This window comes from Symphalangus syndactylus, chromosome 19, assembly GCF_028878055.3.
Source record: "Symphalangus syndactylus isolate Jambi chromosome 19, NHGRI_mSymSyn1-v2.1_pri, whole genome shotgun sequence".
Taxonomy (NCBI): Eukaryota; Metazoa; Chordata; class Mammalia; order Primates; family Hylobatidae; genus Symphalangus; species Symphalangus syndactylus.
Window position 1 is genome coordinate 55,539,978 of NC_072434.2, and position 23,346 is coordinate 55,563,323.

Consider the following 23,346-nt stretch of genomic DNA (forward strand, 5'->3'; position numbering starts at 1 on the left):
TACTACAATTCCTCAAGTACTTGAGTGCCTGTCAGTGTGTTGAATACTTGACTTGCGGCTGGACGTGGTGGCTCACGCCTGTAATCCCAACACTTTGGGAGGCCGAGGCAGGCTGATCACAAGGTCAGGAGATCGAGACTATCCTGGCTAACGCGGTGAAACCCTGTCTCTACTAAAAATACAAAAAAATTAGCCGGCCGTGGTGGCATGCACCTGTAGTCCCAGCTACTCGGGAGGCTGAGGCAGGAGAATCGCTTGAACCCAGGAGGCAGAGGTTGCAGTGAGCCAAGATGGCGCCACTGCACTGCAGCCTGGGTGACAGAGCGAGACTCCATCTCAAAACAAAACAAAACAAACAAAACAAAAAACTTGACTTGCAATGTAACATTTACTTTTTATGACAACCCTAAGAAGGCAGTTGTGACTATCTCCATTTGATATTTAAAGTTATACTCCACAGCTAGGAAGGGGCTCAGCTGGGATTCAAATTCACCTTTGCCTGTCTTCAAAGCCCTTGCCAGACTTTCTTATTCCTGCTTGCATACACATTTGCACTTAATTTTAGGCAGCCATGCACATATTCAATTAATAAAGCAAATCATAAGGGGAAATAATTTTAACACAGCCAGCAGAATTTCCTTGAGCTAGTTGATTTGGGAGATTGCATATTGCATTCCTTGTACAGTATTTCCATTCCCTGTTTGCAGTTTTTAGGTAAAGAGATAAGGAAACATTTAATCCATTCCTTCAATTAGGTTGTGTAATAGATTGTCATGGGCATTCTCAAGATAAGTGTTCAATGATAGTGTTGTGAAGTGCATTGATCAGCTGCTTCTCAGAAGTCTCACTGATTATCAGGTCTGTGTAAAGCAGACAGGCTGCTAGAATCTTACCTTTGGAGGACTTAAATTTCAGTTTTGAAGGCATCTCATAGGACCATCAAGTCCGAGGCCTCACTGTCCTCATTTTTACAGCAGGCCTTGCTTCTGTAGAGACTCTACTGAAACCTGGATTGTGGGACATTTTATTTACACCACTGGATTCTTTTCCCTACAGCTGCTATTTGTTTTCTGAACATCACTTCTTTTCCCTTCCACTTTTATCGAGTGTCTACTACATGCATAGCACGGGGTTACATGCTCTGGAAAAACAGTGGTCACTGAGATAGGGCCAGACATTTGGCATTTGAGTAGCGGACAGAGATAAAGATGCCCACACACATGATGGTAGCTGTTAGCTGTAGTGAGTAGCATTTGCCACACATCAGGAGCCTTACATATAGACTTATGTGAGCAAGTAGGTTTGGGCATCACCACTGTGAGAAAAGAATGCACCAAGTGCTATGACCGTGCTCATGAAAGAGCAAAAGAAAGGTTACTTCTTCTACAGGAGACTGGGGTAGAGGAGACAGGAGGTGTTAAGAGGAGCTGGTGTTTGGACTGAGTATTAAAATATGACCCTTAGCGAGCCATGCAGAGAATAGGGCCAGCTTTTATTTTTCCATGGGAGTAAATCTGGATCATGTATGGAAGTTTGTGGGTACTCAGGAGAAGTGTGTGTGTGTGTGTTTGTTGTGGGGGGGAGTCCTTTTATTTGCATTTCAGTGGAAGTGTATCTAGGAAGCCAAGTAACATATTTTGTCATTGTTATCTAGGACCAAAGCTAGTAGAAGACTATCTTAGGCCAGATGATTTCAGAGGCCCCTTAAAATTACTTCAGAATCCTTTACCCCCCTATCTGCAAGTCTTGAAACCTCTCCATCAGAGCTCTGCTTTTTTAGTTTGAAGTCTTTGCTTTCAGCAGAAAAACAAAAAGTCCTGGGTTGCTGACACATGAAAACATTAAACATTAACAATGTGATGAGTGCAGCCGTTTTAACTTTTAGAGCATATACTCCTAGGGATATAACAGAACTGGGAGGTGGTGTGATGTGAAAACTGTTACTAGCCAAAACAGTCTGCATTAAAACTATCGGAGAAAGCCAAGTTAGAAGGTCTTTGGCTGGGGGAAATGGGAAGGTGCAGTTTAGGGGTCACAGGGCAGACTCAGTGAGGATCCTGCCTTCTCCTTTTCTGTGTCCTCTCACCTAAGGCTGGCCTTACCATTTCCAAAGCAAGTTTGCAAACAAAGTTGTTCTTGGATTCTGTAGAAAAGCAGGAGTGAAGATTTACAGCTTGGTAGGAGGATTCACACTTGAGCCAGGGTGCAAACAGTGTGTGTTAACAAAGGGGGCTCTTGCAGGGTAGCCTTTATTTTTCTTTCCTTTTTCTCCTCCCGGAAAAACTAGGACAAAAAGAACGTAGAAAAGGAAGACTAATTCCAAACACCAGAACTAGTTTGTGAAAATTGGCGTGCTATTGTAATCCTCTGGTTCACAGGTTCATATCCTAAGGATTGGTGTCCACCATCTGTTCCAATGCTACTCTTGTTTAAATAGTACTTTTCCTTATGACTTGTAAAGCAATTTCAGTTCAATAGCTAATCATTGTCTCAGGTGCACAAACGTGTTTCTAGTATGTATTTTTTTAAAAAAAGAATTTCACCGTTTCCCCCAATGGCTTTCAAACCAGGTAGGATTGAGGATTCTCGGTGATTTATTTTGATGATTTCAGTAATAAAACCCAAGGGAAAAATTGGTTCATAGTGAATACAGCCACTTTTCATTAAATGCAGCTAAAGGCCCAAGAATGAATCTGAAATGGAGACGAGATCTGCCATTTAAATCAGGGACAGATATACAATTTGCATCTGACATAAATTCTCATCGGGTTGTGTTAAGAATATGGTCTGGCAGGGAATGAAAATTAAATTGACTTCTCACCTATTGTTGTCCCTCCCTGAGCTCTGCTCCTCTAGAAGTCATTAATGACTGCAGGTACAAAGGATGGGATGTAGCCCTTTGGGGTTTCCCCAGTCACGGAGATGTTTAGCAGATTGCTGCTTTAGGCGTTGATCCACCATTCACCTCACTGCTATGCCAGAATCTCGTTTAAATACAGGCAGTGGGGGCCTCTTTGAGCACCACTGCCTGGCAGAGCAGCCCCACATCATTAAATAGGGTGTGTAGACCTCTTTCCTAATCCACCCCAAACCCCATGTGCCCATTTGCTGCATGAGTCTGAATATTGAATTTCAAGATTTCTAAATGAGGTTGAAGGTCTGTTTGACATCTGCTGATGACTCTCATGTTGAATTTCCTCAAGTAGTGGGTTCCCTGAGAGTCTCCTTCCCAAATAAATACATTTTACTTCTCCTGTATGAAAAGCAACCTAAGTGAGTCCATTGCTTTTAGTTAAAACCTTTAAAATATGGTATTTTGCGTATCATTTTCACCTATCTTTTAATCTCCAGGAGGTGGCGATGGGGGTGGGAATTGCTATCCTTTTTTTTAAAGCACCTAACAGCTGCCACACACTATCTTAGGTGCATTATATATGTGATTGTATATTTTTTCATTTTATTTTATAATACAAATATAAGAATAGGAAATTGAATAAAACATAAACGGTTAACCTCGGAGTAATTATAAATGAACACACATAAAACACCTACCCACATCAAGGCATTATAACATAACCAGCAGCCTGGATTTTCCCCATGTCTCTTCCCAATCATAATTACTTCTTCCCCTCTAACAGAAACTCTCCTGTCTTTTATAATACTTCCTTGCTTTTCTCTATAGTTGTATCCATAAATAAATAAATTAATAAATAGTTTCATTAACCATATTTCAAATTTCATGTAAACGCTGGCACAATGCCTATTCTATTTTCCTAATTTCCTTTTATACAACTTACATATCTATGAATTATCCACTCTGTTCCATATATTCGTAGTTCACTTATTTTTGTTGCGATTTAGTAACCGTTATATGAATATGCTACAATTTTAAAACTCCATTCTATAACTTCTGGGTTTGAAGTTCTATGCTATGACCATTTTTTTTTTGCATATGTCTTGGTGTACATAAGCTTGCAATTACGGAGGATGGAATTGCTGGGTCAGAGGAAGTATGTATATTTAGCTTTAAGTAGGGTATCTATATTTTCATCTTTATTATATATTACCAAGATTCCCAGAGTGATTATTTCCACTTGTAATCTTACAAACAGTGAGTTAATGTTGGTTCCTACCCTTATCAATACTTGGTACTTTTGAACTTTTATATTGTTTTCGCTCATGACTATATCTGCCCCTGTAATACTGTTGTAAGGCAAATAGTCATAGCCCCATTTTACACATGAGAAAACCGTATTCTCAGGTTTTTATAAACATGCCATAAAACACACAAAACCTGAAGGGAGGACAAAGGGACAAAGTCAGTAACTGAATAGTGAAGAGACATCAAATATCAAAAGTTTACTTTACGCCTATATTGTGATTTTAGAAGAGTATAGACTCTGTGGCATCCAAAGATCTGATATAGCTTAGATTTTATTGCTTTGGAGGTGAAGAGCTTTTGGAAAAAGAATTCTAGGAATGGCCTGTACTTTGATCAGATTAGGAAAATAAGGTGAAGAACAAAATCAAAACAAAATAAAAATAAGAATGATGATAATCCTCCACTTACCTTTTACGGAATAGTGATTCTGCCCAGATACTGGACTGAGTAGTTTCCGTAACTTATTACTAGTGAGCGTTTCCATGGCTGTGTGCTTTAGAGTTCTTGAGTGAAATAAGAGAAAAGGCAAAGACTGCTTTGGTTTGCAGAGTCATGGGAGCTTTTATTATGGCTTCAGTGCCTGGATGTCTACTGCCTAATTCTATGTGGACATTGTAAATATAGGGGAGGAAAAACATCTTTTTTTCCCTCTACCCTCCTAGTTTCTCACGCTGGAGCCTGGAAAATTAGGCTGACAAAAGACAGATTAACAAGAGAAAAGCAAATACAAGTTTATTAACCTGTTCATCCTACACAACATGGGAGTACTCAAAGATGACTGACTCAAAGGGGTGGTTAGAACTTGGGTGTATATAACATCTTAACAAAGAACAATAAAATTTTAGAATAGTGACAAGATAAGGGAAAAGGACTGATTTTCTAGGGCAGCAAATCACAGAAAGTTAAATATATAGGGAAACTAATAGAAGGTAAGAGCTGGTTAATAAAGTCAGCTATGTAGATTCCTATGGAGTGATCTTAGGGCTAAGTTGTCTTGGTGATGGACTTCTGTCCCTGCTGGTGGGTAGAGGGGAGGACACATTTACAAATTTACGTCCCACTTTTAGGCAAATGTGGGTAGTCTGAGGGCTTTTTTTTTTTTTTTTTTTTTGTATCTGCTGCTGCTGCTTTTTTATCTGCTTCTTCCTTTAGCTCAAAATAATCCTTATGCCAAAGTGTCCTTTTTTGGGTGGCATTTTCAGCTATTCTCCATGGACAAAGTACATATTAGAAAGGTAGATAAACCTTTTCCTCATCCTGCCCCCCTGACCTTATTACTTGGAGATTTTTGCCCCTAGAAGGTCTCGTCTCTTCTCCAGGTGAGTTCGCTTGCGAATCTTTGCCCATAACCAGAAGGATCCAGATTTTACTAGACCTTTAGCATTCAATCCCTCCCAATGTTAGTGAAGCAAATCAGCCAAATTGTCCTAGTAATACAGATTTTACATATCATGTACCAAGAAAAGAGTATAATCATCTTAAACAAGATTCAGATTATGGTGGAGGGGTTTTTGTTTAATATATGATATGGCTTGGCTGTGTCCCCACCCAAATCTCATCTTGAATTGTAACTCCCACAATTCCCATGTGTCCTGGGAGGAACCCGGTGGGAGGTGATTGAATTATGGGGGTGGGTCTTTCATGAGCTGTTCTCTTGATAGTGAATGAGTCTCATGAGATATGATGGTTTTAAAAACGGGGGTTTCCCTGCACAAGCCATCTTGTTGGCTGCCATGTGAGATGTGCCTTCCACCTTCCATCATGATTGTGAGGCCTCCCCAGTCAGGTGGAACTATAAGTGCAATAAACCTCTTTCAATTGTAAATTGCCCAGTCTTGGGTATGTCTTTATCAGCATCATGAAAATGGACTAATACAATATAGAAGGATATTCTATAACATTGGTTAATCCTGAAACTAAAATGTCATAAAAGACCACTGAGGGAAGCTGAGAATACCCCCACCCTGATATACGGCCTCTTGTTTGACCCTTACAGCAGTCCCATGAAGTACCTCCTATTATGCCACACTATGGATGGCGTAGCTTTGCTTTAGAAAGGGTCAATAACTTAAAATTACACAGCTATAATATAACAAAGTCTGCATTTGAACCCAGGTCTCTCTATGTGGTTATAAACTGCTATGCTTTAATGCTTTTAACCAGAGAGGAAAAATCAAACAGGAAAATCTGAGTCTACTCAGAATATCAGCCTGGAAGTACTGCCTTTCCTGAAAATGTGGCTTTACTGGGGCTGCTATTTTGATGGGTTTTTAGCAAAGTGCCCGGTACCTGATACTGTCTGCATTGTCCAATAGCGTAAGAATTCTGTTAGCAGATAGCAAGCACCTGAATCATCTGGAATTTGTACTAGAGGACTGTTATCTTTCTGAGAAAGTCTCCAAGTTTGGTCATTGTTATGCTATTTTATAGCCCTATTATTTCAGAGCAGATATGCCATGTAAATGGTTAATATTTTCCTAGTGTTCACCAAGGAGCTACATCCTATAGTTGTAATTTGGATGTAATTTTTTGTGGCTATATAAATATGGCTCTATTTGAAGTAGGTTGAATTAGAAAACTCATGAATAAATTCTTTGACATAATCAGAATTATATGGCAAGGAATTGACCTACTTTGCAGGAAGGCTCCCCCAGAGTTCCTTAGCTGATAGTGTGTTAATCCAACAGAGAAATCTTCCTGCTAATAGCACTTATCAGAGAAGATTGGAACCTGTAGTTTGTCAGGTACTCCAAAAAAAATAATAATAATAATTTAAAGTCTGAAATAATAAAAAAAAATCCTGCCTTTCTTTAAATTTTATTTCAACTGGAAATATAAATGTACATCAAGTTATAGATCTTTTTATCACAAGTTAGCATAAGGACTTTTCTTGACATTGGAATACAGTTTGTTAATTGGAGTGCTGCCTCTTGCTAATGAAGTGTATAAGCATAAAACATATATTCTTTGATTTCCAGTTTTGATTTCTTTAAAGTGGAATAAGGATTTTAAAACACTTGGAAAGCAACCAAAATGTAGAGTCCTTCTGAGTCCGTGTGCTTTGTTGGGGGAGTCGTGGAGAGTAGCACTTTGTTTTAACAAGTTGCCCTTTTTAAATTATTTTTAAATATTGAACTTGAACTTCATTTTACGTAGAAATAACTTCCTTTATTTTTGTACTCATGTTTCACTGACTTACAACATACGTAACTAGTTATATACTATCCTAACTAGTGCAATTATCATAAACAAATTTGGGAATAGAAGTGTATGAGATTCTTGGTAAGCATCTAACATAGGTTTTTGATTGAAACAGAAATCAAGTAGCCTTCCTGGCATTCCTGTTCGGAGTAGAGCCAGCATCAGATAGTGAGAAAGAAGAGCGGGGGTCAATCCAAAGCACTGGTGAGCCTAACAGACCTTCTCCTGTACTTCACCTACAGAAATGTTCAGAGGATTCAAGGTAGTAAAGTAAAGCATATAAATAAAGTGACTGGTATTTTAAAAAGTGATGAGTGCAAAGCAGGATCTCAGAAAATTGTAACTTAATCTGTTCTTCTTGTTTCACCCTGTCAATCCAATCAATACATTATTGTTGGATTGTTATGATTGGTTTAAATCTCTAGTTTTTCTACTAGATTATGAGCCTGCTGGGAATAAAGGGCATATTATAATCATTTTGTTCTCTTTTCTATATTGCTTAGCACCTAGTAGTCCTTCTGAAAATGCATTTAAATTTATTGCAGTCAAGGATTGGCATAACTTCTAGGGGACAGCAGGACAATCCTGGGCCAGGTCTGTATCTGGTATTGGAATGCCCAGAGCAGGTATTATGGGATAGTTGTAGAGAGGGTGGGGTAAGTCATGACATACCAATACAGATAGCAAGTCTGGAAGGCCAATGATGGAATACTGATAGGAATTGTGGGGCAAGAAGTTCTAAATTAGACCAGTTTTCTCCAGCCCCCACTCTAGGAATTTCTTTCCTTTTGTTTCCTTCTATCCTGCTTCCTGCTAAGATCAGTTTATCAAATTTCACGTAGCTGTTTCCTGCCAGGCAAGAGGATGCTTGCAGAAGTAACCAAGCATAATTCCAATCCAGGGACTTCATAAGGGCAGTGATCATACCTTGTGCATTTTTAATATAAAAGATAAATTAGATATTTAATTTGGAAATCCCATGAAATTTCAGACTTGCAAATCAAACAATTAAGAACTCCATAGCCCCCTGCAAGGAATGAAATTATTGTAATTCTTCCTTCTTGGTGAAAAAAAAAATGTACTCTCTAATTGCTGGGAACTCTGTTAATAAGAATCAAATCCTCTTTATCTAAACCATATCTAAAAGGTGAAATGCTATTTGGGCCCTATGCCAAGTAACAAAAGAAAATGTCTTATATGAAATGTTTGAGAGAAAGACCATTTTTGTTTCTCAATTAAGCTTGCCTTAATTTATGAAAGCTCTCTAGTGCTAGCTGTAGAATGTACAGGTTGAGTATCCCTTATCTAAAATACTTGGGACTAGTAGTGTTTCGAGTTTCAGATGTTTTTGGATTTTGGAATATTTGCATATACATAGGAGATATTTTGTGACTGGCACCCAAGTCTAAACATGAAATTTATGTTTCATATAATAACTTACACACATAGCCTGAGGATAATATTATACAATATTTTTAGTAATTTTGTGCCTGAAACCAAGTTTTGACTGTGTTTTGACTACGACCCATCACATGAGTTCAGATGTGGAATTTTCCACTTGTGATGTCATGTTAGTGCTCAAAGAGTTTCGGATTAGGGATGCTCAACCTCCGTTTTTCTCCCTCATCTGCTTCTTTCTCTGGCATTTAGAATCTCTTGAACTGGAAGCTGTTTCTGGCTTTAATGCCGTCCTTACTTGGTATTCACACTGCTTTGGGGGTAAGTAGCTGGTACCCAGGGTGTGGCACCTCTGATCACTATACCTGTGACATACAGTCCTGCTTTTCTGATGCTTGGAGCTTCAGAAGAACCTTTATATTATGAAGGACTAATACTTGGGACCAGTTGTCAGTGGCAACAGGTAGACTAGGCACCCAAGCATTTTACTACGGCCTTGATAGTTCAGGTTAGCAGTATGTAGTGGAAAGGGCATGGACTGGGTGATTAAATATAGGCTGAAATGTTAGCTGCATCCTTGCTGTCTATGCATGCTATAACTTGGATGTTTGACCACTCCGAATCTCCTGTTGAAAGTTGATCCCCAGTGTTGGAGGTGGGGCCTAATGGGAGATGTTTGGGTTTTGGGGCAGATTCCTTGAGAATGGCTTCGTACTGTCCTTGTGGTAACGAGTTCTTATTCCATTAGTTCCCAAGAGAGCTGGTTGTTAAAAAGAGCCTGGCACCTCCCTCCCCTGATCTCTTCATTTCTCTCTCATCATGTGATCTCTGAACACGCTGGCCCTCCCTCACATTCCACCACATGTAGAAGCAGCTCGAGGCTCTCACCAGAAACATGCTGTCTATGCTTCTTGTACAGCCTGCAGAACCATGAGCCAAATAAACCTCTTTTCCTTATAAATTACCTAGCCTCAGACGTTTCTTCATAGCAATGCAAATAGACTAAAACAATGCCATTTGGCCGAGTCATTTCACCTTACTGAGCTTCCATTTCTTTATCACTAAGAAGAGAAACATGGTCTTTCTTATGGAATTGTTTTGTAGATTAAATGAGCTAACATGGATAAAGCACTTGTGGCATGGGTTGCATTGTACTGCCCCCCACCCCTCATTCATATGTTGAAGTCCTAACTCCCTGTACCTCAGAATATGACCTTATGTGGAAATAGAACATTGCAAATGTAATCAGTTAAGATGAGGTCAGTAGGGTGGGCCCTAATTCACTATGGCTTCACTATGACTGGTGTCCTCATAAATAGGTGAAATTTGGACACACGGACAAACACACAGGGAGAACATCATGAGAACATCATGTGAAGATAACAGCAGAGATCAGGATAATGTGTCCACAAGCCAGAAGATGCCAAGGTTGCCAGCTACCCATCAGAAGCTAGAGGAGAGGCATGAAACAGTGTCTCTCCCAGTCTTTAGAAGGACCCAACCCTGCCAGCACCTTGATCTTGAACTTCTAGCCTCCAGAACCATGAGACAATACATTTCTGATGTCTTAAGCCGCTCAATTCATGGTTCCTTATTACAGCAGCCCTAGCAAACTAATACACACCTGTCACTTAATTTTATTTCTTTACCTTTCTTTCACCACATAATTCCTTCTTGTTTCCATTAAATATATTCAAATCAGCATGCTACAGGACATAAACCGTGCAGACATAAACCTAGGTGTACAACACATCCTACTTCTGACCCTTTACGGAGAACACAGAAGAGCTGTCCTGTTTTCCTATGATATGTAATATGTATTTTTTTAATCCTCTGGGTAGTGTCTGCAGTAATCTTCTGTGCACACATCCTGCTGTGGAAGATTTGACAATAAGAACTGCCTGATGAGGCCAACCCGAAAAGGAACAGCAGATATAAACATGTCGCCATTCTTGTCATTTTGAAACAACATTATTTAAAGTGTCCCAGATAGTTGGGAAAAGAGGAGCTCTTTTCTTCTAGGCCTCTCGTTTCTCCTCTAGCAGGGAAAGATCTTTGCAGGTGTTGTGGAGACAGTAGGAGTTATCAAGAACAGGTTTCCTGCAAACATCCTCAGCAATTTGCATTGTACTAAGCAAACACAAACCACCTCACTTAGTCATTCATATTAATTGAGCAGTTTTAAAATTTAAAGTAGTATTCCTTTGGGGTTTGTGATCAAGGCTGTGCCCTAGTGCTTCACTGGCATCTTCTTGAATTTGGCCCTATTTGATACAGCTTTGCTTTCTGTTGATGTTACATGGAAAAACCTCCACCTGGCTGGACAATAGCACCAGCATTGCTACTGCCAGCAGCTTTATTGTAAAGAAATTCCAACTCTGGGAACTGGCAGCACTGCATCCACTGACTCTGGGGAGATTCTTCCAGCCACAGCACAAAATACAGCTTTCTCTTTTCTACCAAGCCGTATTGAACTCTTTGCCTTGATCTAAGAACCTAGGATCTCTGCTCCTTCAAGTGTTCTAGGCAGCAGTGAGGGAGCCAGGACCCTGCAGAGAAAGCCACCTGCAGGCTGCAAAATTCCAGCAGAGAATGGATTTTTGAAGTATCAAAAGCCTCACACCTGTGGGTGATCTCCATGCAGAGACTGAGAGCAAGAGTAGCCAACCCCTGACCCCTCCAAAACTCACATCTATATCAGCCTTTCAGGGAAGAGAATGATCCGTTTTGTTTTCCTAGACATTTCAGGAATAAAAAGAACATAAGGTGTGCATAGGGTTGAGAGAGAAACGGGACAATGGAGCCATATCAGAGAGCACAGACGCTGGACTCAGAGACCTGCATTCCAATCCTGCACCTGCCAAGCTTCTAGCCGGGAAACCTTCTCAAAGCCCCTGCACCTTCCTGAATCTTAGTTTCTGTATTTGTAAAGCAGGTTAATCATAAGTACCTGACAGGTCTGCTGCCAGGATTATTTGCAATCGTGTATGTGAATATGCCTTGCCCTTGTGTGCCTACCTGTCGCCCTCTTTTCTCTCCCTCCATCTCTTATGTATCACATTTATTAAACAATTATTATGTGCCAAACACTTTGCAAAGTATGTAATGTTCATTAGTCACATATTGCAAGCAGGCAGTGGTAAAGGAAAAAATTATTCAATGATACTTGTAAAGCATGGTAAGGGCTGGGCACGGTGGCTCACACCTGTAATCCCAGCACTTTGGAAGGCCGAGGCAGTTGGATCACTTGAGGTCAAGAGTTCGAGATCAGCCTGGCCAACATGGTGAAACCTCGTCTCTACCAAAAACGTAAAAAAATTAGCCGGGTGTGGTGGCATGCACCTGTAATCCCAGCTACTCAGGAGGCTGAGGCAGGAGAATTGCTTGAACCTGGGAGGCGGAGGTTGCAATGAGCTGAGTTCACACCACTGCACTCCAGCCTGGGCAACAGAGTGAGACTCTGTCTCAAAAAAAAAAAAAAAAAAAAAAAGGCATGGTAAGGCAGACTTTATTCAGAATCATTATCACAGATATAGGGACAACTGCAGTGGCGTCTTGCAGTCGGGGAGAGAGATTGGGCTTGCCTTTAAATACAGCATGGGCAAGAGGGAATTTATGGCTAAGGAGCAGGGTAGGGGTCAGTTAATAGAAAATTACTAAGAGGAAACATCAGGGGAAAAGGAGACTCTGACTTCACCGCCTAACAGGATTCTTGCTGAAGACAGGCCAGGGAAGTCAGATACCACCTGGGGATGGTGGAGGATAAGGAGCCTGATTAGTTATTGAGGATGATCAGATATTGAGGATTGGGGATTCTGGCTAAACTGACTTTTGCAGCGTTCTTTTGCTACAACTGGATGTTATGAGGAAGTGCACAGACGGGTGTAAGAGAAGTTTCAGAAGCCTGACGAAAGCGTGGCCAAGCAAAGAATCTTTGTCAACAGTATCTTGTTAATGGTTAAAAAGGACATTTCTTGGGGTCAGATAAATTCCCGTTGGCTATGTAACCTTGGTCAAGTCTGTTTACCTCTTCAAGCCTTGGTTTCCTCATCTGTAAAGTAGGGATAATAACAGTGACTACATTATGAGATCACTGAGAGAAATAAATGAGATGATGCTTGCAAAATATTTAGCACAAATCCTGGCCTTTGTAAGTGTCCTGTAAATATGAGTAAAGATAATAATACAAGATTGTTGAAGAGCGGGTTTCTCTATAACTTCATAAGGGATTCATCTACCTGTTAAGGTTGTCAGACAACTCAGTCAGTGACAAGATTTTAGTTGTGTTTAGAAAAAGTTGTTTTGTAAGTCAATTTCTATGGTGTAACGTTTGTGTTTCTATTTCAGTTTAATTATTTGTCTTTATTCTATTTTTTAAATGTTTATTTACTTATCTATTTATTTGAGGCAGGGTCCCACTATGTTGCCCAGGCTGGAGTGCAGTGGCATGATTATAGCTCATTGCAGCCTCAAACTTCTGTACTTAAGTGATCCTCCTGCCTCAGCCTCCTAAGTAGCTGGGACTATGGCACACGCTACCATGCCTTGCTAATTTTTTAAATTTTTTGTAGAGACAGAGTCTCACTATGTTGCCCACGCTGGTCTCAAACTCCTGCCCTCAAAGGATCCTCTTGCCTTGGCCTCCCAAAGTGCTGAGATTACAGGTGTGAATCACTGCACCCGGCTGATTTGTCTTTATTTCTTAAGAAATTGTTCAATATGAACTAAAGAAAAAGGGGCATTTGGTAAAGCCTGAGAATTGATAGATTGTGAAAGAGAGATCAAGGGAAAAATCGCATTTGGGAAGGAACTACATTTATCACTTAAGGGAGAACTGGGAGGCAAGACAACCAAAAATTCAAGACTAGGGAATGGGAATGTGACAGGTACAGAGGTGATCTGGCAGGCAGGATAAGGGGAGCTCCTGTTCTTGACAGAGGAAATGGTACAGAAAAATTCACAGATGTGAAGACATATGGGATGTACTCTGGGACTTGGGCTTCATTTGGCTGAAGCAAAAAGCATATGCAGGGGAAAATGGGAGTGAGGATAAAGAAATGAGGTGTCATTCCAATGGGAAAGACTGTGATCTCCACAAGAGCAGGGAATTAATCTATTGGGTTCACCTCCATCTCTCTGTTGCTTACTAGTAGATGTACCTCCATCTCTCTGTTGCTTACTAGTAGATGTACAATAACTATGTGATGAAATACTTTAAAAAATTGATCAGAAGTTTTCATTTTATTGGGTTTGAAGGGAAGTGAGAAACCACTGACATTCCATTTTGAATAATGGAATGACATAAGAATACACTCTCTGAAGAGTAATCTTGTCGTTTTCAGTCAGCTGAATTGGAGGAAGATGGAATTGTAAACAGGTATACCAGTAGACCATATAATTATCTAGGGGAGATATGAGTGTGGTGACTGTTAGGACATTTTAGAAATATTACCTGCAAATTTTACAATCTCTGCTAGGGGGATTTTAAGGAAAAGAAGAAATCAAAAATCTCTCCAGTGTTTCTACCCTGGGCAAAGGGTAGACTGCCTGTGACCTTCATTCACTGGACAAATGTTACCTACATTATGCTGGGTATTTTGCTGGACACTGGAGATTTAACAATGCTAAGAATTACAACAGGTATACCAGACCTGCAGGTCACTGCACAATAGGCTGAGTGCTGTGGCTAATGTTGCCACAAATGAGTTATTAGATTACTGTGACTACGCTTTAACTTGGCAGGGTAAGGCTACACAGGGGAGGTGGCAGTGGAACTGAGCCTTGAGTGGGAAAAACTGGTTTGGGTAAAGGAGAAATTGGTAATCTCAGTTCTGGACAGATTAAATCTGGCCGTTGTAAAACATTCAGATGTGAGCATTAGAAGGCAGATTAAAAGGTACATGTAGAGCTCAGGAAAGGAGCTGGAGGTAAATATGTGGACTTGGACATCATCTGAAAGAGTGTGAGATTGTCAAGTGAGGAAAGACCCTGGACATACCACAAGAGAATGCTCCATTAAGGATCTGGAAGAAACAGTGTGCAAAGGATGAGTCAGGAAAGAGGGGGAACCAAGATAGTCATAGAAGCATACAAGGGGAGACTCTTCTAAGAAGGAGGGGGCAGTAAAATGTCCAGTTGCATGCAGAGACTGAAGAGTGAGATGGAAGGAAGAACTATTGGAGTAAATAATTCCTTGATGACTTTACCTTCCTGAGAGCATATCCCATGTCATCAACCCTCCATAGTGGTCTTGCTGTGGCTGTCTCATTGGTAATGATTATGGAACCAGATTATTTAATTTGTAGACTATCAAGGTGCCTTGGTATTTTTCACTTCTTATTGATAACTTTTCCTAAAAGAGTGGGTGAGAGACTTATATTCCCAGCCTCAATTTCCCTCACTTCAACCAGAGTGAATTTCTCTGTAATGCAGTTATGACTATGTAATAATGTAATGTTCCTGAACAAAGACATCCTTAATATGAACAGAGGAATCTGAGCTGGCACTCAAATTTCTCCAAAATCCGAGCCTGAACTGCACAGGTGGTGGAGCACGGTGGAGAGACTATGAACTTTGGAGTCAGACAGGCACATATGAATGCAGCTCCCCTTCTTCCTGGCCGTCTGACTTGGACAACTCGTGCCTCTCTTTGAGTTTCTTTTCTGCTCATGGGCACTATTCCTGACTCATGATGGGTGCCCAATAATGTGGAATAGTCACTACTGTGCAGAGTTAGATGTAAGCTCTTTTACAACAGCTTTTCTGGCCTTGAATTTGCCTTTAACCCTAGTCGGGAATGGTCCTCTCATCTCCTCTCACTCAGGTAAATTGTGCATATTATTTGAGACCTGACTTCAATACCACCTCTCCCTCAAAACTTTCTCAGATGACCCTGGTTCAAAGTCATCTTTTCTTTCTCCAAACCCTTATGATACTACCCAGTATAATTTATATGCTAGTTATTCCTGGGCTGACCTGGGCCATGACTTCTATTGTTCTGAACTTGTTTTTCTGTCTTGATTACTTGTTTCAGTTTTCAAAGGTTTATGTATTACTACCCTGACTTGATTGTAAATTCCTTGAAGTTATACAAAGGCCTTATAATTTACTGCACCTATAATTTGTATCTCTCTTTTCTTCTTCTTTTTTGTTTTTCAATTCTTTGCAAGACATGGTCTAGTAGGGAAAATACATTATTTGGAGTCAAAGAGAGCTGGATTTGAATTAATTGGCAGCCAAATGAAGGTTTTGTGATATGGAAGAAGTTACCTGTCTACTGTAAGCTTTTTTTATTCCTCATCCACAAAATTAAAAAAATAACAATACCTACCTCATAGGGCTATTGATGGCATAAACATAGCATAATTGGTTCTCCATTATGACGTTTATTACCACCTACTTGGACCTTACTGAGTAAATATGCAATAATGACTATTTCCATTTGTTAGGATTCCTTTGAAAGATTTGTTCTGGAGTCCTTAGCATCCCTTAGTCCTCCACTGAAATGCTGCCTGATTCATGCAGCCAGCCCTGACCCATCCATCAGAATGTCTAACTCTTCCTCAGTGCTTCCTTTGCAAATTGGTGGCACCTCCATTTACATTTCATCTTAACTTGTGTTTCTCCCAATAGACTGGGGACTTCTTAAAGGAGGAAATTTTATCTTTCTTATCTCCACAGGGAGAAAAGAGAGGTAGAGTGGAAAGCAAACAGATGTGGAAACACACATAGCTGGGGTGAATTCTGGATGAGTCACATCTCCTTATTGGCTATGTGAACTCTGGGCAAGTTTCTTGATCTCAAAAAGCCTATTTCCTCCTCTGCATAAATTGAGATCATACTACCTCTTAGGGCTGTTGAAATTTTTCTTCAGGCTAAATGAAAACTAATGTATGTGAAAATGTTTATCACTGTATCTGGAACACAATAGATGTTTAAGAAATGGCAGCCCTAGCTCCTTGCACAATGGCAGTCACATAAAAGATGCTCACAAAATGTTGACTGAATTAAACTAAATGGGATTTAACACTTATTTCTGTTTTCTATTGATTGTTTTATCCTATTACTGCTCATTATCAAAATTTGTCACATTTTTCTTCCAGGCAATTTGCTGCCATGGTTTAAGAAGTATTAAGATCATGTTTATAGACCATATTGAGCTCTTTGGAAGGGAGGTACATTTTTGAAATTAGCAAGGCTGTGTAGGTATTCATGCTTTTGTTATCTGATTAAAAAAAAAACCCTATGTTTTGTTTGCCAAAAAGGGACAAAAAGAAGTTGTTTAGGAGATAATTGCCTCTTACATATTAAATTAATTAAATGCTAAGCCATGTGGGGGAATAAACTACAAAATGCGGCAATTTGAGGTCTGGGGATGAAAGAAGGGGAAAGATCATCCAGCCAAAACTTTCCCTTTTTATGGCTGTATTGCAGTTGGAAAGCTAAGGAGGGAGAATTAGGGGTAAACCAAGGGTCCCTGGGGCAGCCAATTGTGGTGTGACTGTCTCCATCCCTTCCCTTCAGCAAGCACACAGTGACTGTCTCCCTGCCACCAGATATACAGAAACTCATGTCTGGTATTAGTGAAAGTTTTCTAGTTGCAAGTAACAAATCAACCTGAGTAGACCTGACTCTAATAGGAGGGCGTATCATAAGGAACCAGAGGTGTCTCACAGAACCCAAGGAAACGAATGAGTGAGAGAGCCTCTGCAAAGATGACCCAGGAATTTGGAATCAGCAAGAACCCCAACAATGCTTTCTCTCTGTGGTCACTTCTTCTTTCAGAACATCCTTTCTCTTTGCCTTTTCATAAGATTGGCTTCCTCTTAGCCAGGCCAATCGTAGGAAAAGATGACCACTCAGAATTCTACATTTACATGTTACGATGCCGGTCACTAGGTGAGATTGACTCCTCTCTCTGCTTGAATACCTAATTCCCCAGGAAAAGGCTGTCCCTAATCAACACAGCTTGGATTAGTGTCACCATCACCAGGTAAAGTCATGCTGTATAAACATGGTCACTGCGGTTCTATTGCTGGATGGGAGGGTCAGCTGGTGGTTCAGTCACCAAGACCTGGAGGGTATCTCAAAATGTGTCTACTCTTGATGGATGGGACAAGTCCCAGCTCTCACGAAGTCAGTGAGATAGAAGCAATTTTAAAAATAATAAATCAGTTGAAAAATAAACAAATCCCCAAAATTCTGTGGTGCTTTTATATGGTCATATCTGTGCTAAGAAGCAGCCATGGTTTTTCAGCATTGACATAGTTCAACCTGAAATTTGGCACTAAATTTAAACTGAAAGGAAAGGAACTCATATTTATGGAGTGTCTATCCACCAGACAGGCCAGCCACTTTCCCTTGTCCTCATTTCATTCTCAAACCTCAAATCTCATGTTGTCTCTTCCATATGATAAATGAGAAAATGAAGTTCCCAGAGAATGTGACTGCCCAAGGTTACAGTTCCAGGCACTGAAACTTAATCAAGACTGGACCCAAACTGGCAGAGCAGGCATTTGGAAATTGCTCTCTCTATTCCTGAATCCTGCATACTCTTCACACAACCAGAATTTGACAGGCCTTCAATGGAATATTAAGGTACCAGGTTCTCTTGGCTTTTCCTCCATCACTGACTGGGATGCCTTTGTATTAGGAAGTGACCCTGTCTTCCACTAAGGTGCTTAAGCCAAAACCCAGAGTCACACTTGTTCTTCCCTTTTCCTGTCTCTTCCACAATCTAAAAATAATCCCTTTCTGCTCTTCCTCCAGCATATTTTTTCATTCAGCCCATTTCTCATCTAGTGCTGTCATCCTTGTCTCGTCACTCATCTAGATTATTTGCCCCTGCTTCTACTTCTCCCGCTTTCCACAGAGCATTCAGAAAAATCCTTATAAAATGTGAGTCATGCCACTGCATAAGGTACCCCCGCCCCTACCACCACCGTGGCTTTCCATTGCACTCAGAACCAAACCTGCCCTCCTTACCTTGCCTCACAAAGCAGCACACGAGGGAGCCCTGCCTCCCTCCTGACTCTCACCCCCTTCCCCTTGCTTGCTCTGCTGTGATCATACTAGCTCCTTTCTGTTTTATAAACAAGCCAAACACATTCCCTCCTGGCATGACTGCCCTTTTCTTGTTCACATCTCCTTTCAAATGTCATTTCTACAGAAATGCCTTCATGGACCAGCCTGTCTAAATTAATTGTTCCCCACCCTTTCCCAGTCACTCCTTGTTTCATCAAACTGTTTTATCCCCTTCATAACACTTATCCGTATCTGGAATGATCTTGTTCATTATTTATTTACTTCCTCATTATCTTCCTTCCCCCTCTCAGATCAGCAGCTCTAGGAGAGCAGGAGCTTCCTCCCTCTGGTTCATGACTGTGTCCTGGGACCTGGGCCAGTGCTTGGCATGAAGTGGGCATTCAGCACATGTTGGTGGAATGAATGAATATTTGGCTGACCATGTTAGAAATCCAGGGAGTCAGGGCTCAGGCCTGTGCCCTTGCATTCATTAGGAACAACTGTCGGGTGGGGGCACTTAGTCACTGTCTCTTCCAGCACATTCTACTTAAACCCTCTATCACTGAGATTTATCTCTGAGTTTAATCAAATGTAATTTATATTGCAGCCTTCTCAGTAAATAATTGATTTGCCCTCTCTGTTGTCTTCATCACAAATACCTCTTTGTACTCTAAAGAAATAATTTAATCAGTCAATAGTATAACACAGCACTCTTGTTTAGAAGGCAGATGGAAGATAAAACATAAGTCTTGTTCACACCAGATTATACCAAGACCAAAATAATCTCCCTTACAAAAAATACTTTGCAAACAAGTTGCTGGCAGAGACACCCACTTAAATCCCTTGGTTTTTTTCTAATGGAGGTGACCCCGTGGAAGTTATAGCTGCTACAGAAGAAAGTTTGTGGCCAATTGCAGGTTGCGTGTGCAAATAGAAACTCTTGTTCATTTGTGGTTGAATTAACCTCTGTCTAGGTCCAAGAGCAAGCCTTCAAATGCCTAGTGTGAACATACATTGGGTGAGAGCTCTAAGTTAGGGGTTCTGCACTGCCTGTGACCTCAGACTCACTGAGTAAATCCAATTCTCCTGCTTCTTCCTGCTTTGCAATTGGTCCCTCAGGCTTCCACGGGCAATGTGTCCAGAGCTTACGGGGATTCTTTTGTAATCCAAATTATACAAACACTCTTCCTTTGCCCTTCTGTGCTTCTCCCAAAGCAAGACAACCACAGAGGTAAATTTTGAATTTGTTTTCACACATTTGTCTATTTTGAGCCCACACTTTTCTGGAGCAGACAAGGGAGGGGAAGACGATGAAGCAACAACTCTGATAAGCGTGAAAGGCTCCAAGGAGGCATTCTCGCAGGGAAAATGCATCTTTTCACTGCCTTTAGGAAGAATCCTCAATATTGTTTTCTTTATTCTGTTTTCATTGAAACATCTTAACTGTCCAATTATAGAGGACTGCTTAAATAAAGTGTGATACATCTGTAGGATGGGCTATTGCACAGCCAATAAGAATCATGTCACAAAAATATCAATATGGGAAAACATATATAATTTACACTGCCAGATGAAAAAAGCAAGACACAGATTTACAGTATGAACATTTTTTTTTTTTTTTGAAGAATGGGTGTTTGCATGTGTATGCACTTAGGGAACAGCTTGGAAGAGCATACACTCGAATGCAACCATAAATGTACCTGGGTGGTGGTATGGGTGGCTTTCCCCTCCTTTTTCTCTTCTACACTTTCCAAATGTTAAGTCTTGAACATGTTTCCCTTTGTAATTAGAAAGTTAAAAAAATAAAAAGCACTTGTTTAAAAGAACTGAAATACAAAAAGTTTAAAAATACATTTGTTATTTTTTATTTGGAAAAAAGGTCATGTTCACTCCTCATCAGCTAATATGACTTTGTCAGTGCCTGGTACCTGTTATTATGTGCATTAGCCAAAGGGAAGCAAGTTGTGAACTTTAGAAAGGCAAATTTCACTGCATCTCCTGGTTCTGGTGATAGTGAGGCTGCCTTTGGATGGGTGATCACCCTGCTCTGTCTTACAGGTGCAGCCCAGCTGCCCAGGATGGCTGGCAAACATGCAACAGTTTTGCCGGGGGACTTTGAGTTGCCTTGGGTAGGAAAGTTTTAGCTCTGGATGTGCTCTTTTGATTAGGCTTAGCCTCCTGGAGTCTTGGATCAATATTAGTTTACATTATCTGAGCACTTGGTGCTGCCTCTGAGCACCACTCCCATCATTCTTGGATTATTGCACAAACTTTCTGGCTTGTCTCTCCATATCAAGACTCTTTCAGACTCTCCCTCAAATGCATTGATTTTGTACTGTCTTTGGTGGAGTTCCTGGGAAACCAGTGACTGAGACAAAGATTTGCTGTAGGACACTACAGCAAATTCCCAATAAGGGAATGTCCTCTGAATCAGAACCGCTGGAGGAGTGAAGATGGTAGGCTCTGGCAGAGGGAAGAGTTGAACTGTGATGCAGTTGCAGCAAAGGCCTCATCTGCTCCCGCTATCCCATGGGAGTTTTCCTTCAGGATTGTCTCAAACTGAGACATGGGGCCTGGGTGTTTATACCCAGCCCCATCTAATCAACCAGTTATTGATTGGATGCAGCTACCAGGAGGAGGGATATGATTGCAGCCGGTTCCGACAATCATCCTGCAAGGTAAGCATTATTTCCTCAGTTGTAGTGAGATGAAATGACTTGCTCTCGACCAAGAAGATCCGAAATGGCAACGCCAGATGAGAACAGAGGTTTCTCCTGGCATCTGTCCTTTCTCATTCATTACCCTGGTCCTCTTCACCTTTGACTGTAGATCCAGCTTTCCTGCGGTATTTCGTGTGCATCTTTCAGCCTTGCCTTCATCCATGCAGCACCACAACTAAAATAGGACGCTTTGGTTACAAATGACAGAAGCACAAATAAGTATCATGACTGTGGATTCGGATCTGGCCTTTCCCTGTCTCATGCAGTCCTATTTCTTACCCAGCCTCAAGCTTTGGATTCTCTTCCTTTCAGCCTTCTTTTCTTTACATGCATTTCTTTTTTGACACACCTGCCCCTGCCTTTGCTAGCTCTGTGAACTTGGGCCAGTCTTTATCTCCTGGAGTCTCAATTTCCTCAACTATAAGAAGGGGTTAATAATGCATGTCATGCTAGGTGGCTGTGAGGAACAAAAGGACAGTGAAAAAGAACTTACATATTGTTTAAAGCCTATTCTGTGCCCTGCAGAGTGGCATCAACTTGAAATAAACTATTAAATACCTAGTGTAATACTTTACTCTTAATGGCAACACGTACTAAAAAACCTGCTTTGTTTCTTGGCCATGAGGAAAAAGATACAAGCCCACTGATAAGAAAACCTAAGAAGCAAATGCTGTCATGCCATCCTTAGGCTGTCGGTAAGCAAGTGTGTAAAAATAAAGCTGCAGATTTAAAGTCAGACTAGTCACTCCTTGATTTGCCCAGATGAGCAGGACAGGCTATGCTCCTCAAGCCTTCATGGGAGGATGTCAGAAAGACTCAGCAACTGATGATTATAGCTGTCTTTACCGTCTTAAAACCAAGAGGTTTTTCCTTTTTTTTTTTTTTTTTTTGTCTTGCTGCTTCTACCTTGTACATGAAGATATGATTGGCCATTTTTCTATGATTCCTGGCTTTCATTTGTCTGGAAAAAATGCTGGGAGTCATAGAACTGCTGAGCCTGATTAATAGTACCTGAGACTTCTGGGCCCTGTGACTGAAATTTAAATTTGGTTTTCCAACATTCTAAGACACTATGCATATGTGTGTTGGGGGTGGCAGGGTGGGGTTGGAAACTCTGGGTACAGAAACAGCAATCTCCCTTTTGATATATATTCATTTATTCAGCAAATATTAAGTATCGATTGTATACCAGTGACTGTTCTTGTTGTATGGGATACACAGAAAACAAATTTAAGAAAATGTTAGCCCTCAAAAACTTACAGTCTACCAAGGGGAGATTGTAGGGCCTGGCTTTTTCTTGCTTTAATTTGCCATTGCATGTGGGAACCACCACCAGGGATATAAGCATGCCCTTAACTGATTTGGCATGATCATCTCTTTAGTCTTTTCCTCAGAGAAACTAGAAAATGGTGCTTCAAGAGACACTGCTAGGAGATAGTCTAAGGGTTTTTGGAGAGACGGGATGTGGCTGATGATCATTTTCTTTTGTTATTAGGAATTTATTAATAATGTCCTACAGTTTTAAAATATATTTTTCAAATACAATAAAAGACCCAGAGGAAGAAAAAAAACCTGAAATAAATACTAGTAGACCTTTGCCAGAGAAATGCAAAAAGGACCAACTATCGGAACAGAAGAATTGGGTTATGCATATAAGGTCCCACAAGCATCCTGTCTTATAACTCAGTGGTTCCTGACCTGGTTCTGCCTCAGAATCATTGGCCAAACTTTAAAGTTCAGATTCCCAGGCTCTCAGATGATAATCTCTGCCTGGTACCATAGCACTTCACTTTCTACAGAAACATGAAAACTGATTCCAGATGCCTTTTATGCAAAGCACTT

General features: G+C 40.6%; 1 protein-coding gene across 9 annotated transcripts in view; it reads left to right on the top strand.

Moving 5' to 3' along the window:
* DAB1 (DAB adaptor protein 1) overlaps positions 1 to 23,346 on the top strand; it is a 1,047,542-nt gene that overhangs the window by 855,382 nt on the left and 168,814 nt on the right. Inside the window, exon 1 of one of the 9 annotated variants that reach the window (XM_055234516.2) lies at positions 8,955 to 9,082. The exons of the other annotated variants lie outside the window; for them this stretch is intronic. The gene's annotated coding sequence lies outside the window, so the exon portion shown is untranslated. Of the gene's footprint in view, positions 1 to 8,954; positions 9,083 to 23,346 lie in introns of those variants that run through there. 9 annotated transcript variants of the gene reach the window in all.